At 41.7% G+C, this 13,886-nt stretch overlaps 1 non-coding gene across 1 annotated transcript; it reads right to left on the bottom strand.

Annotated features, from left to right (window-relative positions):
- Window positions 1-8,316: 8,316 nt before the first annotated feature.
- Trnav-cac (transfer RNA valine (anticodon CAC)) lies at window positions 8,317-8,389 on the bottom strand. The gene has a single exon. It is a non-coding gene; the product is annotated as a tRNA-Val (tRNA).
- Window positions 8,390-13,886: the final 5,497 nt, after the last annotated feature.

Below are 13,886 nucleotides of genomic sequence, written 5' to 3'. Positions count from 1 at the left end.
AACGACTTTCAAAAGTTATTGGGAGACATAAATTGGATAAGGCCTTATCTAGGTATACCAACAGGAGAGTTGGGACCTTTATTTGATATTCTAAAAGGTCCATCAGATCCAAATTCACCCCGCATGTTAACTCCTAAAGCAAGAAAGGCATTAAAAATTATTGAAACATATATGGAAAATATGCATTTGGATAGAATTGATATAAGTTTGCCTTTATTATTTATTGTACTACCAACAAAAAATATTCCTACAGGAGTATTTTGGCAAGAAGGTCCATTATTGTGGATACATTTATCTTATTCTCCTAACACTATTCTTACTAGGTATCCTGAGGCTGTAGGACAATTAATACTCAAAGGAATAAAAGCAGCGAAGGGAGTGTTTGGAATTTCTCCCAATAAAATTATTACTCCATATACTATGGATCAAATTGATGAGTTAGCTAATGAGTTAAATACTTGGGCAATAATCATGTGTAAATCTAATGTTTCATTTGATAATCATTTACCATCTAATCCTTTGTTGTCTTTTTGGTCTAAGCATCCTGTAGTTTTTCCTAAAATGACAAGAAAAACACCTATCATGAATGCTCCAAATATATTCACTGATGGGTCTAATAATGGTACAGCAGCAGTAGTTACCCCAGATCAAACTTTTACATTTTTAGTACCCAAACAATCAGCTCAAAAGGTAGAGCTTAATGCAGTTTTACAAGCTTTTTTGATGTTTAAAGATTCTGTATTTAATTTATTTTCTGATAGTCAGTATGTAATTAATGCTATAGTATCTCTTGAAGATGCTGGTAGGATTTCCCCTTCTTCTACTGTTTTCTCTTTGTTTTCCACTATACAAAGTCTAATCTGGGACAGAAAAGATCCATTCTTCATAGGACATATTAGGGCACATACAGGATTGCCTGGAGCCCTTAGTTTAGGCAATGATTTAGCAGATAAAACTACACATGACATACATATTTTCTCTACATTTGAAGAAGCTACAAATTTTCATAAAAGGTTTCATGTTAATGCTAATACTTTACAAAAGCGTTTTAAAATAACTAAGGAACAAGCCAGACATATAATAAAACAATGTCAAAATTGTGTGACATTTTTACCACAAGTTAATCTTGGAGTCAATCCTAGAGGACTGATACCTAACCATATTTGGCAGATGGACGTCACACACTTGCCAGAATTTGGAAAATTAAAATATTTACACGTTACAGTCGATACTTCTTCTGGATTTTTGATGGGCTCCCTTCATGCCGGAGAAAAAACTAAAGATGTTATAGCTCATTGCTTACAAAATTTTGCCACTGTGGGCGTTCCTAAACAGTTAAAAACCGATAATGGTCCTGGCTATACCTCTACCTCTTTTAAACAATTTTGCTCATCATTTGGTATTACTCATATAACAGGAATCCCATACAATCCACAGGGACAAGGCATAGTTGAAAGAGCTCATCAAACTATTAAAACATACTTATTAAAGCAAAAAGAGGGAATTGGAAAGGGGTATATATCCCCCAAAGATAAACTTAAAATAACGCTTTTTACTCTAAACTTTTTAAATTTGGATTCATCAGGACTTAGTGCTGCGGAAAGACATATGTATCCAAAAAATGTACATAAGCCTAAAGTACTTTGGAAAGATATTCTAACAGGACAATGGAAAGGTCCTGACCCAGTGATTGTCTGGAGTCGGGGGTCTGTTTGTGTTTTTCCACAGGGAGAACAGCAGCCCATTTGGATTCCAGAGAGATTAACTAAAACAGTCTCTACAGATCGAAAAGAAGATGATTTGACTCAAATCCATAACAGCTGATATCCAGAACTCCAGCTTGGCCATTCTTACATCTGCAAAACGAGAACTGAAGAAAGCAAGAACTGTCCTACAAATGGATGAACTCAAATGTCGCAAACGTGTTTTAAGAAGGTTGGGATTTGCTACTTCTTCTGATGTCATAGAGATGAAAGGACGAGTAGCTTGTGAGATAAGCAGTGCTGATGAGCTGCTTCTAACTGAGATGATGTTTAATGGACTTTTCAATGACCTTTCTGCAGAACAAGCAACAGCGTTATTAAGCTGCTTTGTGTTTCAAGAGAATTCCAGTGAGATGCCCAAATTGACAGAACAGTTAGCAGGTCCACTTCGACAAATGCAGGAATGTGCTAAAAGAATTGCAAAAGTTTCAGCAGAAGCAAAATTGGAAATTGATGAGGAAACTTACCTAAGCTCATTCAAACCTCACCTAATGGATGTGGTATATACCTGGGCAACTGGAGCTACCTTTGCCCACATCTGCAAAATGACAGATGTCTTTGAAGGCAGCAGGATACGCCCTATTCCCAGGAGGAATAATCTTAAACCTTAAACCTGGAACCTAAACTGGGAACGCCCTAAACACGATTTATCTTAAAACCGGGAACACCCTAATCTGCCTTGGTCCTTGAGCAAGGTCACCTACATTCAATGTCGCTGCAACATGTCAGCAACATGGGGTACGCTGGCAAGGAAATTGTCATACCTACTTGGCTAATGGCTCCCAGCAAGTCCTACCCACTGACCTTCTAGATGAGATGTGACTGGAGATTAAGCCCAATAAAAACTCTTAAGCCAAGTGTAGTGGCACACACCTGTAATCCCAGCTACTTAGGAGACTGAGACAGGAGGATCTCAGATTCAAGGCTAAACTTGGCAATTTAGCAAGACCCTGTCTCAAAATTAGAAAATAAAAAGGGTCAGGGATGTAGCTCAGTGGTACAACACCCCTGGGTTCAATTCCTACTACCACAAAATAACACCAACAGCTCTTAAACAAGATGTGCTGGACTTCTAAATTGCTGACCTCATGGAAGACTGGACGGTGGTGCACAGGCAACAGCGTGGACGTTCCGCGTCCTTCCCTACCTAGCCTCCATCTGCAACCTTTGTGATAGCCCATACGCAGGTGTGTTTTCCTGAGTTCTGAGAGGCATTCTGGAAAATTGACTGAACCTGAGGAAGGGGTGGTGGGATTCTGGATTCATAGTTAGTTGGTCAGAGCACTAGTAAAGCAACCTGGCACTTCAAATGGTACCTGAAGTGGGGAGCAGTCTTGCCCTCAAATGTTGGGAGCTAATGTTATCTCCAGGAAGACAGGGGAAGAGTTGAATTAAATTAGAGAACCCCAGTTGGTGTCCACTGAAGGCTTGCTTGGTGTGTGGGGAAACCATTCCTATTCCATGCATATTGGTATGAGACGCGTTCTGTGTGAGAGTTAGAGAAATGAAATGTGGTTTTCCTCAGACTAACCATTTTCCCTATCTATTACATTCAGGATTTATCTTGTGCTAATTTTGTTTGGGCTAAGGCATTTTAGCTGACTAGTCACTACTCACCGTGAGGCAATCATAACCATAAACTCTGTCCTCAGAAATATAAGGGTTTTTAAATGATTACATAACTGAATGACTTGACCTCTCTTTTAGCCCCCAAAATGATCTCAGTTCACTATTGGACCAGGATCACAAAGAGGACCAGGCAGTTCTTACAGATGATTCAGGGCAAATCTATCCACAATAATACATTTTTTAAAAATACTTACTTTTTTGTTGTTTTAGGTGGACACAGTATCTTTATTTATTTTTATGTGGTGCTGAGGATGGAACCCAGTGCCTCGCTCATGCCAGGCCAGTGTGCTACCACTTGAGCCACATCTCCAGACCCAACATTTTTAAAAAAATTTTAAGCATCACTTTTAGCCTGGCCTAGTGGCACATGCCTATAATCCCAGTGACTTGGGAGGCTGAGGCAAGAGGATCACAAGTTCAACGCCAGTCTCAGCAATTCAGCAAGACCCTAGGCAATTTAGGGAGACCCTGTCTCAAAATAATAAAAAACAAAAAGGGCTGGGAATGTGGCTCAGTGGCTAATCAGCTAAGCACCCCTAGGTTCAATTTTTGGTACCAAAAAAAAAAAGCATAGTTTTGTATATGGAAGACAACATGATGGAATTTCTTGTCCCCCTTCCTCCTCCTTATTTTTTGACTGAGAATAGAATCCAGGGTTGCTTTACCACTGAGCCACATCACCCCAGCACTCCCCTGCTTTTGAGACAGGGTTGCTGAGGCTGGCCTCAAACTTGTGATCCTCCTGCTTCAGCCTCCTGAGTCACTGGGATTACAGGCATGTATGTGCCACTGTACCCCGCTTCCTTCTGGTCTTTTAAAGAAAGTCAATAACCCTAATAGTGATGCTTGGATTTTCCCAAAGGAAATATTGTAGAAGACAAAAAAAGTATAATGAGAAAACTGGCTTCTGTCCCTTCTACAGTTAGGTGTCCATCATCATGCACAATAACTCATATAGACATTCCTCTTAGGCTGCACAGGGGTGGGGGTGGAATTCAGAAGTACAGCACTGGCCTAGTACTTAAGAGGCTTGGGGTTCTCTATCCACAGCACTACAGAAACAAAAAGCCCACAAATCTTTTTTTTTTTTGGTGGGGGGAGTGGTATTAAGGATTGAACTTGGGGACACTCAACCACTGAGCCACATCCCCAGCCCTATTTTGTATTTTATTTAGAGACAGGGATCTCACTGAGTTGCTTAGTACCTTGCAGTTGCTGAGGCTGGCTTTGAATTCTTATCCTCTTGCCTCAGCCTCCCAGGCTGCTAGGATTACAGGTGTGCACCTCCACACCCAGCAAAAACCCCACAAATCTTTATATTTCAAGAGCACACCCACATGATGGTGCACATATGAACACATAAGGGCTCATATAGGTTCTTCTCTCATTCACTCAGTCAGTAGGACTGTCATGTGTCACATGAGATGTCACACGCAAGGTACTGTTCTGGGTGATGGGGGTATGACAGTAGAGAAAAAGAAGTTCTTGCGGATTTCCCAGGACCTGTGTCTGAAGACTGGGGGCTTGTGCAGCCTCCCCAGCTAATTTGCAGTCATCAGACTCAAGCCTGGGCTTCTGACTCCCAAGCCTGTGCATCCATTATTCCACCTCCCCGTCCTTCTTAGGGAGAATGGACAACCAGCACTAGCATTGCTTCTTTGGCTTACAGAGTGTTTTTCCCTCCAGGAAGCGGTAAGAGAAAAATGCATTTCTCTTTCTCATAAAACCCCAGGGTTGGAATTGTGGGTTAAAAATCCTCATTTTGCCAAGTTTAGAAGTCACTTTTCCACATTTGAGAAATAGGCTCATTGAGACGCTAATGCTTTCTTGCTTTAGGACCATTATTTTAAATCTACATTTGAATATATTATAATATTTATATATATTTAGAGAACTTTAAAATTCCTCTGTTTTTTCTATGGCTGGGGTCCCACACCACTCACAAACCACCAACTGTGCAATTCTGTTGGACAATCATGCACAAGGGCCCCTGCAAAGGTGTGGGGAAGACAGAGAGGGTTACAGATCGAGGACTCTGATCCCATAGTCACAGTTTGCTATAAAATGCAAAAGCCAAACATGTTTCGAGTGACAGACTTAAACAGTGACCATTAAAGGAGTACCTGGAACTCAGCATTCTGCCAAATTAGAAAAGATGGTTTTGCATTCAGTCCGGACAGAGACCCAGGACAGAGGGTTTGGCATGTGCTGATTCAGCTATATTTTGGCCATTTTCTTCATTTGTGCTTAATTAGTACAAACTTGCCCAAAGGAGCTGAGGTTCACTAAAGCTTTTCAGGCAGGGGCAGAGGGAAGATGAAGAGAGAAACTGGTAGAGGGAGGCCCGACAGTGCATTATTCAAACTATATGTCTGTTCAGTGTGTCAAATACATTCTTGAGGCAGGTGCTTGAATTCACAGGCTCTTTAGACAGAATTTAGCAGCCCCAGGAATATATTGGTTAAGAAGAAGAAGAAAGGGGAGGGCAGGGGGAAACATCAGCTGCTAGGAGGGAAAAAGCTAATAGTAGAAACTTCTCTGCCAGAGAGAGGTGCAGCTGTCGAGGCAATAAGGTAAATGAGTCTTAGACTGAAATGGATTTTGCAGTAGAACTGCATTCTCTGATAAATAGGGGAGATTGAACTCCAGCACCATCCTGCTTTTCCTTGGTAATGCCCCATTTTGGCGCAGACTGGGTGGTCTTAAGCCCACTGCCACCCTGGCTAACACCGGCCACACCAATCAAGGCCCCGCAGCTGAGACCCTTGGTGACCTGCTTTAGGAGCCTTTTTTCAAACTCTGATTCACTCATTTGTGTGGGATGCTTTTTTTTTTTTTTTTGCTACTTTATTTATGGGATTACATAAATGAGCCATTAAAAATGTAAATCTTCAGAACAGTGGAATAATACAGATTTAAACAATAAGCCCAGGGCGGTACAGTACAGAAACCACCCTGCTCCAGGGCTATCGTCCCATCGTGACTATGGCAACAATGGAGAGTTACGCGAAGATGGGAGAGGGGGGGAATAAAATATCTCCGCATTGTGATAGTCATTGGCACCAGAGAAAGATTAGGGTGTGCTTTTTTAAAAAGGAATATTAGAACAATAATGAAGATGTGTCATTATAATCAACAAAGGAGCCGGGCATCCCACACAGGGCGGTGTCAGGACAATCAAGCAGACCGCAGATCTGAGAAGTTTATCCCACCTCATGGCAAAGTATTTAACCCTTTTGTGGCTTTTGCAGAATCAAAAAGGAGAAAGAAGTAAGAGGGGGGAAAGTTGGAGACAGAATCACTTCCATTTCCGCTCACGTTGTGATAGTTTTATTTATTTATTTTTAATACTCTGTTCCTGCATGTAAATTCTATGGGATTCTCCTGTCTGGGTGGTCAGTTAGCCTAAAAAATTGCCACCACCTTTCCACCCTGAGCAGTTCACCTCTGGTGGGGAGCGGGGACATTGTGTAGTGACCAGGTTATCTGGCATGTGGGAACCGAGCTAGAAAAGCAGACACTGAGCATGGGAGAAGCTCATGAGGGAGAAATCCCTTGAAGTCCCCTTCCTGTGCTTGCTGGCCATGACTCAGACCATGAGAACTGGGAAGGGCGACAGATTTGGGAGAAGACCCCATGGAGCCAAGGTGGAGTAGACTGATAAAAACAACAATAACAAAACACCCAGCAGGGGTGGGTGATGTACCACAAGTGGTCATAGAAATCTGACTTACAAGTAAGTTCATTGCTGCTTTATAGCTGCTAGTAGCTGAGATGAAAGCTGTCACGGGCCATCCATGGGTGAATGGATCAACAGTGTGGTCTCGCCACACAATGGAATATTAGTCATCCTTAAAAAAGAAGGAGATCCTGGCACATGCTACATTGTGGATGAACCTTGAGCACATGATGCTAAATGCATTAAACCTGTCACAAAAAGACAACTACTATATGATCACCCTTGTGTGAGGTCCCTAGAAGACGCAAATCCATGAGGACAGAAAATAGTATAGTGGGTACCATAGGCTGGAGTGGAAGGGAAGAATAGGAATTTGTTTCATAGGTGCAGAGCTGCAGTTTGGGAAGAATGAACAAGTGTGGAACTGGATAGTGGGAATAGTTGCACAACAGTGTGAGTAGTACTTAATGTCACTGAACTACACACTTAAAAGTGGTTGAAATTAATCGAGCATGGTGGTGCATGCCTACAATTCCTGTGGCTCAGAAGTTGAGCCAAGAGGATAACATGTTCAAGGCTATTCTCAGCAACTTAGCAAGACCAGCCTGGACAACTGGAATCCAATGCCTAGCATGCATAAGGTATTGGGTTCAATCCCAGAACCACCAAAAAAAGAAAAGAAAAAGAAAAACGTTAAAATGGTAAATTTTACATTATGTGTACTTCACCACAATAGAGGAAGCCTTTGTACAGTCATACCTAATAAGGATCCTGACATAAAAGACCCATGAAGACAGAGCTGCTTTAGCTGTATCAGACTCCAGGGCTCTCCCTCAGCAAGGAGTCCCCCAAACTCTTGAGGGCCTTGAGGCCACTCTTCAGAGTCCCATGTTGAAAACTATCCAGGTGAGGATGCCCCAGGGGTGCTCGGTAGCCTGTAGCCAGCTGTTCCCGTAGCTGTAGGGAGAGACCAGACCGTTGGTGCCTCACAGGGCAGGAGGCCTCAGAAAGCACAGGTCAGGCGAGATTCTCCCATTCTCGAGGCTGAGGTCCCTATCAGCAAGGAGGGGATGAACCTCCAGCTCTTATGCCAAAGAAGTGGCTTCAAGCTTTACCAAGTATAACCACGTGCTTCTCAAAGTTAACTCAGATCAGGAGAAAAGGTACAATTGGTGGCCATTGCGGAAAATGATAGGCTTCAGGTCACAGACCTCTTAGAATCCCTAACTCCTACCCACTATTTTTTGGTGGTGCTGGGGATTGAACCCAGGGCCTTGTGCATGTGAGGCAAGCACTCTACCAACTGAGCTATATCCCCAGCCTTTAATTCTCACCCACTTTTGACCATTATTGCCAATACTTTCCCATATTCACTATACAAACATCTATCCATAGACAGGGTGGTATTTTAGTCTTAGGTAAAAATGGAATCCTACTTTACCTACAATTCTCGAATTGACTTGAATATGAAAAACATGATCATTTTCATTGTTATGGTATTCGTCATCAACACCACCACAGTTTGCATTTATGAAGTGATTTCTGATTCCTGGAAATCTCTACTTTATACACATTCTCCCCCCGCCCCCAAATAGATACTGAGGACTGCACCCAGGATTGCTTTACCACTGAGCTACATCCTCAGTTTTTTTTTTTTTTTTGTATCCAGAGGTGTTTAACCACTGAACCTCATCCTCAGCCTGTTTTGTTGTTGTTGTTTGTTTGTTTTTTGTTTTTCATTTTGAGACAGGTCCTTGCTAAGTTGCTTAGGACCTGGCTAAATTGCTGAGGCTGGCTTTGGACTTGTGATCCTCCTGTCTCAGCCTCCTGGGCTGCTGGGATTACAGGCATGCACCACTGAGCCAGGCCCCAATTCTTTTTAATTTTTATTTTACCACTCAGTCTCCACAAGTCACCCATGCTGGTCTCAAATGTGGATCCTCCTGCCTCAGCCTCCCCAGCTGCTGGGATTACAGGCTTGCATTATCTCTCTTTATCCTTACAATGCCTCGTTGGAGTTGTAGATCTTATTATCTCTGTTTTCCACAGGAGGTGACTACAGACCACATAAAATTCTAAAACTTGAAAGCTGTATATTCTCTTTCTACCCTATATCTCTCCCCAGATGGTGCTTAGCTCTGGGGGCTAAGCAGTCGTACATTCTTAGGAATAATTATTTTCGTGGTGTAATTTATCCATTTACTTGGATCTTCTTTATGTCTCTCAGTGTCTTTATTTTATCTCTGGGATTTGAATTCCAAAAGTGATAGCACTTTTTGTCACAATTCAAAGAAATGTATAGAAGTGCTACAGTAAAACAGTTTCATCTAGCCCCCTTTAACAACTGCTAATTCAGAGCATATTTTTTCATATTTTACTATACAAACATATTTATCTGTAGACAGAGTTGTTTGTTATTCTTAGATGAGATGGAATCCTACTGTACCTATAAATAATCTGTTATTTCAGTTTTTCACTTAATCAATGAATAACATAGATGCCCCTCATAGTCCATTCATGTATTTCCTTCATTATTTTTTGTAGGGACAAAATACCCCCTAGCATGAATGATTTATTCCACTGGTCACTGACATGCATCAGATTGTTTCTCTTTTTGCTATGACAAGCCATGAAGCACTTGGTACTTTAATTTCTGACCGATGAATTTCTAGAGCTGGGATTTCTGTTTCAGAAGTCAATACCCATTCTAAGCATTTTTTTTTCAATCTTGAGACAGAGTCTCACTAAGTCGGTGAGGCTGGCCTCAAACTTGTGATCCTCCTGCCTCAGCCTCCTGAGTCACTGGGATTACAGGCATGCATTACATACCTGGCACATTCTAAATTTTAATAAATTCTTAGTAAATATTGATGGTTTCCTTTGCAAAAAGGATTACAGTAATTTATAGTCTAGTACTGTAGAGAATACTCATTTCTACACCATTACCATATGCTATCAGTCTTCTACATTTCTGATAAATGGATAGGCAAAAATAAAGCCTCAATTTTCAGTTGCCTGAATGTTTATGCAATCAAGCAACATTTTGTGTGGGGTGTATATTTGTGTGGTACTGGGGCTTCAACCACCCTAGGCAAGAGCATCCAGGGGCTCTTTACCACTGAACTACCTACCCAGCACCCTCCCCCCATTTTTTCCTTGCTAAGTTGTTGAGGCTAGCCTCGAACTTGTAATTCTCTTGCCTTAGCCTCCCTAGTTGCTGGGATTACAGATGTGAGCCACTTCGACTAGCCAAACAAGTTTTTATGCAAGGATTTGTGGGCCTCTCCCCTTATCATCCAGGTTCCACTAGCTGTGTAAGAGCTGTGTTCTGTGGGTCAAGGTCATAGCAGGAACCCAAAGACATCTAAGAATGGTTTGTGAATGAGAAAATGAATTTGAATCATTTTCCCCCTCTCAGCCCCGCATCAGATCAGAAGAGGTTATGACAACCTTCTAGAAGGGTTCTCAACATTTGCTATATGTTGGAATCATCTGCAGAACTTTAAAAAAATACAGCCCGTGTCCAGTCTCCTGAGATTCTATTGATTGCCGGGTTACAGCTGGGTCTCAGAGACTGGTGAAACTCCAGGTGATTTTATTATGCTTAGGGGGTCAAGAATCACTGCTCCCAAGGTAATGCAGATGAGCTAGACCTGTCAAAAAATCACAGAGTCTAGGCCAGCTGGGATGCACATCTGTAATCTCATCTACTGGGGAGGCTGAGGCAGGAAGATTACAAGTTTGAGACCAGCTTGGGCAACTTAGTTTGACCCTATCTCAAAATGAAAAATAAAAAGGCTAGGAACATCGTTCAGTGGTAGAGCCCTTGTCTAGCATGTGTGAGGCCCTAGCATGGGTTTCAACCTCCAGAATTGGAATAAAGAAAAAGAAAAGTCATAGAGTTCTCTTATCCTGACTCAGAAGCTGAGGTAGGAAGATTGCAGGTTCAAGGCTAGCCTGGGTAAATAAGCGAGCCCCTGTCTCAAAATGGAACATAAAAGAAGGGTTGGAGATACAGCTCAGGTAGAGAACTCCTGGATTCAATCCCCAGTACCTCTAAAAAAAAGTACCCCAGTACCTCTCTGATCTTAGATGTCACAGCCACTGGCATTTCACAATTGAGGACAGTTGGGAACAGAGAAGAGAGAAAATATTTAAAGGAGAGAAACCACATATTTTTTTTCTGATTCTAATAGGAAAAGGAGAGATGGTGGACGATGCCATTTATTTATAGCAGGCACCACGGGTGGCACAAGAAATACCTGGCTAAGCATCTGTGATGTCCAGGGATGAACCTCAGTGAGATGAGAGGGGACCAGAAGGCTTCTGGAAAGATCCCAGAGAGACTGAAACAGTGGTTGTCGCTGGATAAATTTAGCCATTGACTCAGCAACTGTGTGTGGGGTGACTAATGTCTTCTTGGCACTTGCTTTGCCTCGGAGACACAATTAGATAACAGCAAAGACGACCTTCTCTCTCAGAGCTTACATTCTAACAAGGGACACAGAGATTACACAATGACCCATTGCTGTCCTGAAACTTCCCCATAGCCTCAGAAATGTTGCCCTCCCAAGGCCCCATGAGGAAGACCCCCCCACATCCCAGGACACATGTATCCTGAAGACCGGAGGGCTCATAGCCACCGCAGATAATCCTCAATCACTTCAACACATGCAGAAAAGCAGGTGACGGAAAGGCCAGAGAAGGGTTCAACTTCGTTTTGGAATGCAATTTCTGCCTTATGAAGCATATCAAGGTAGTTTGGGAGTCGTTTGAGGCGTCTATGAACATTAAATTCTACTCACAAAGGAACTTATTTATAATAGAACAATAAAATCTCTGCTGCTTAAGTTAAATCAAAATGATACACTTGCACAGAAAATTTAGGGAGAAGAACTGAGGAATATTCCAACTATCCTGAATTACTTGTCCCATAAAGACTTGCTTCCTCCCTTACACCAGGCTTTTGTACACTTCTTTCATTCCTGTCCTCTCCAACCATCCAAATCCCAAACTGCGAATCACCCTCCAGTTTTAGCTGTGAGGTTCTTCCTGCGTCTATAGCTGGGCACTCCTGCCTGGAGCACACTTCCCCCATGCAGCTGCCCTATTGATGGCCCAGGGTCTTCATTCCACCCTCTCCCCTTGGCAGTGTTTGCTCAATAAATCTCTAGAATGGGTTTTTGTTGGTGGTGTTGTTCGTTTGGATTTTGCTTTTTTGTTTCTTAACATTCTGCATTTTTGTTTATTTTGTGGCGCTGGAGAGAAAACCAGGGCCTCTTGCATGCTTGGTGAGTGTTCTCCCACCGAGTTACATGCCCAGCCCCACTGCACAGTTTTCCCTTTGGGCCTCAGTACCTAGCACTAAGCTACACTCAACAGTCTATAAAGTTTCTGAAGTGGCAAAATGAATGAGTGAAGGAAGAAAGAGTTATGGAGGTGTGCATAGTTACAAGTTAATGTTAAAATCCAACGGGTTCTTAAGTAGGTAAATTGCTGGAGAATTCAATTTTGATAAGAACCACCCATTCTATCTTGATCTAGTGTGAATTTTTAATAATGAAGGAATAAAATTATTAATAAAGATAACTAGTACTTGATGGTGCTTATCTTGGGCCAGACTCATCTCTGAGCACTTTAGATATAGAACATTTTCTAATTCAGACTGTCTTTTGCTTCATAGACTAGATACATTGTGTATATATACAAATACACACATCTTCTGATGAGATGAATCTTGATTACTTATTGCTATTTAGCTATATAACATATCTAAGCAATTTTTTTTTTTTTACAAAAATCAAAGCCATTATGTTTCAAAATAAAAGTGTTAGGAGCTAGGTGTGGTGGCACACACCTTGAGGCAGGAGGATCTCAAGTTAAAGGCCTGAGCAATCTATCTAGGCCTTAAGAGCTTAGTGAGATCCTGACTCAAAATAGAAAAGAAAAAGGGCTAGAGATGTAGTTCAGTGGTAAAGTGCCTCTGGGTTCAATCCCCAGTATCAACAAACAAACAAAAAAGAATAGAAGTGTTAGGTCTGGAACGTAACTCATGGTAGTGAGCTTGCCTGGCATGGGCAAGGCCCTGGGTTTGATCCCTCGCACTGTAAAAAATAAATGTTAAAAGACAAGTTTTCCTTCATAAATCCATAGCTTATGTTATAATTATATTCTACAAACAGATAACTTCAAAAGAGTTTAAAAACAAATGCCACGGATTCCCCAAAAGATAGTTTTCATAGAAATTGGTCTTACTAATTTCTGCTGCTTTTCAATCTCTGTTTCAACAAATCGGGAGGTCAGAAAAACGTGTCCAAATTTCATGACCTAAGACAAATGCTTTCATTTTCTAAGTGTGTTTTTTTCTTAGAAATGTAATGTTGAGAAAAATGGAGACTTCTGGGTTATGAAAACCATTCTTTCAAAATCTTTTTATTTTCAGATTCGGGGAGTACGTTTAAGAGACATTGAATCTATAGAGTCAGACTCTTGTGAGCTGAAGTGAATTTATGAATTGAGAATTAGGTGCGAGGAGGATGAGTTCTTATTGCTTCTTCAATTCTCCAGCTAGGATAGAAAACTTCTGATGCTATGATATGAAAAGTGTGTCGGGGAGTGATAACTGCCCGAGTTCAGTGGATCTGGTGATAGCGGTGGTGGTGCTGATGGAGGAGGAGGAGGAGGAGCCAGTGGAGGAGGAAGACAGCCATCAATGGAGCTGTTATTCATTCATCACCATCCCACTGCATTTATTGGCTAATTCGGTGACTAAATGTCAATTATTTTTCCTCATACTAGCAACATTGTAAAACTGC

The sequence above is a fragment of the Marmota flaviventris genome, chromosome 4 (assembly GCF_047511675.1).
Source record: "Marmota flaviventris isolate mMarFla1 chromosome 4, mMarFla1.hap1, whole genome shotgun sequence".
Lineage (NCBI taxonomy): Eukaryota > Metazoa > Chordata > Mammalia > Rodentia > Sciuridae > Marmota > Marmota flaviventris.
This window is presented reverse-complemented; position numbering and strand designations above follow the sequence as displayed.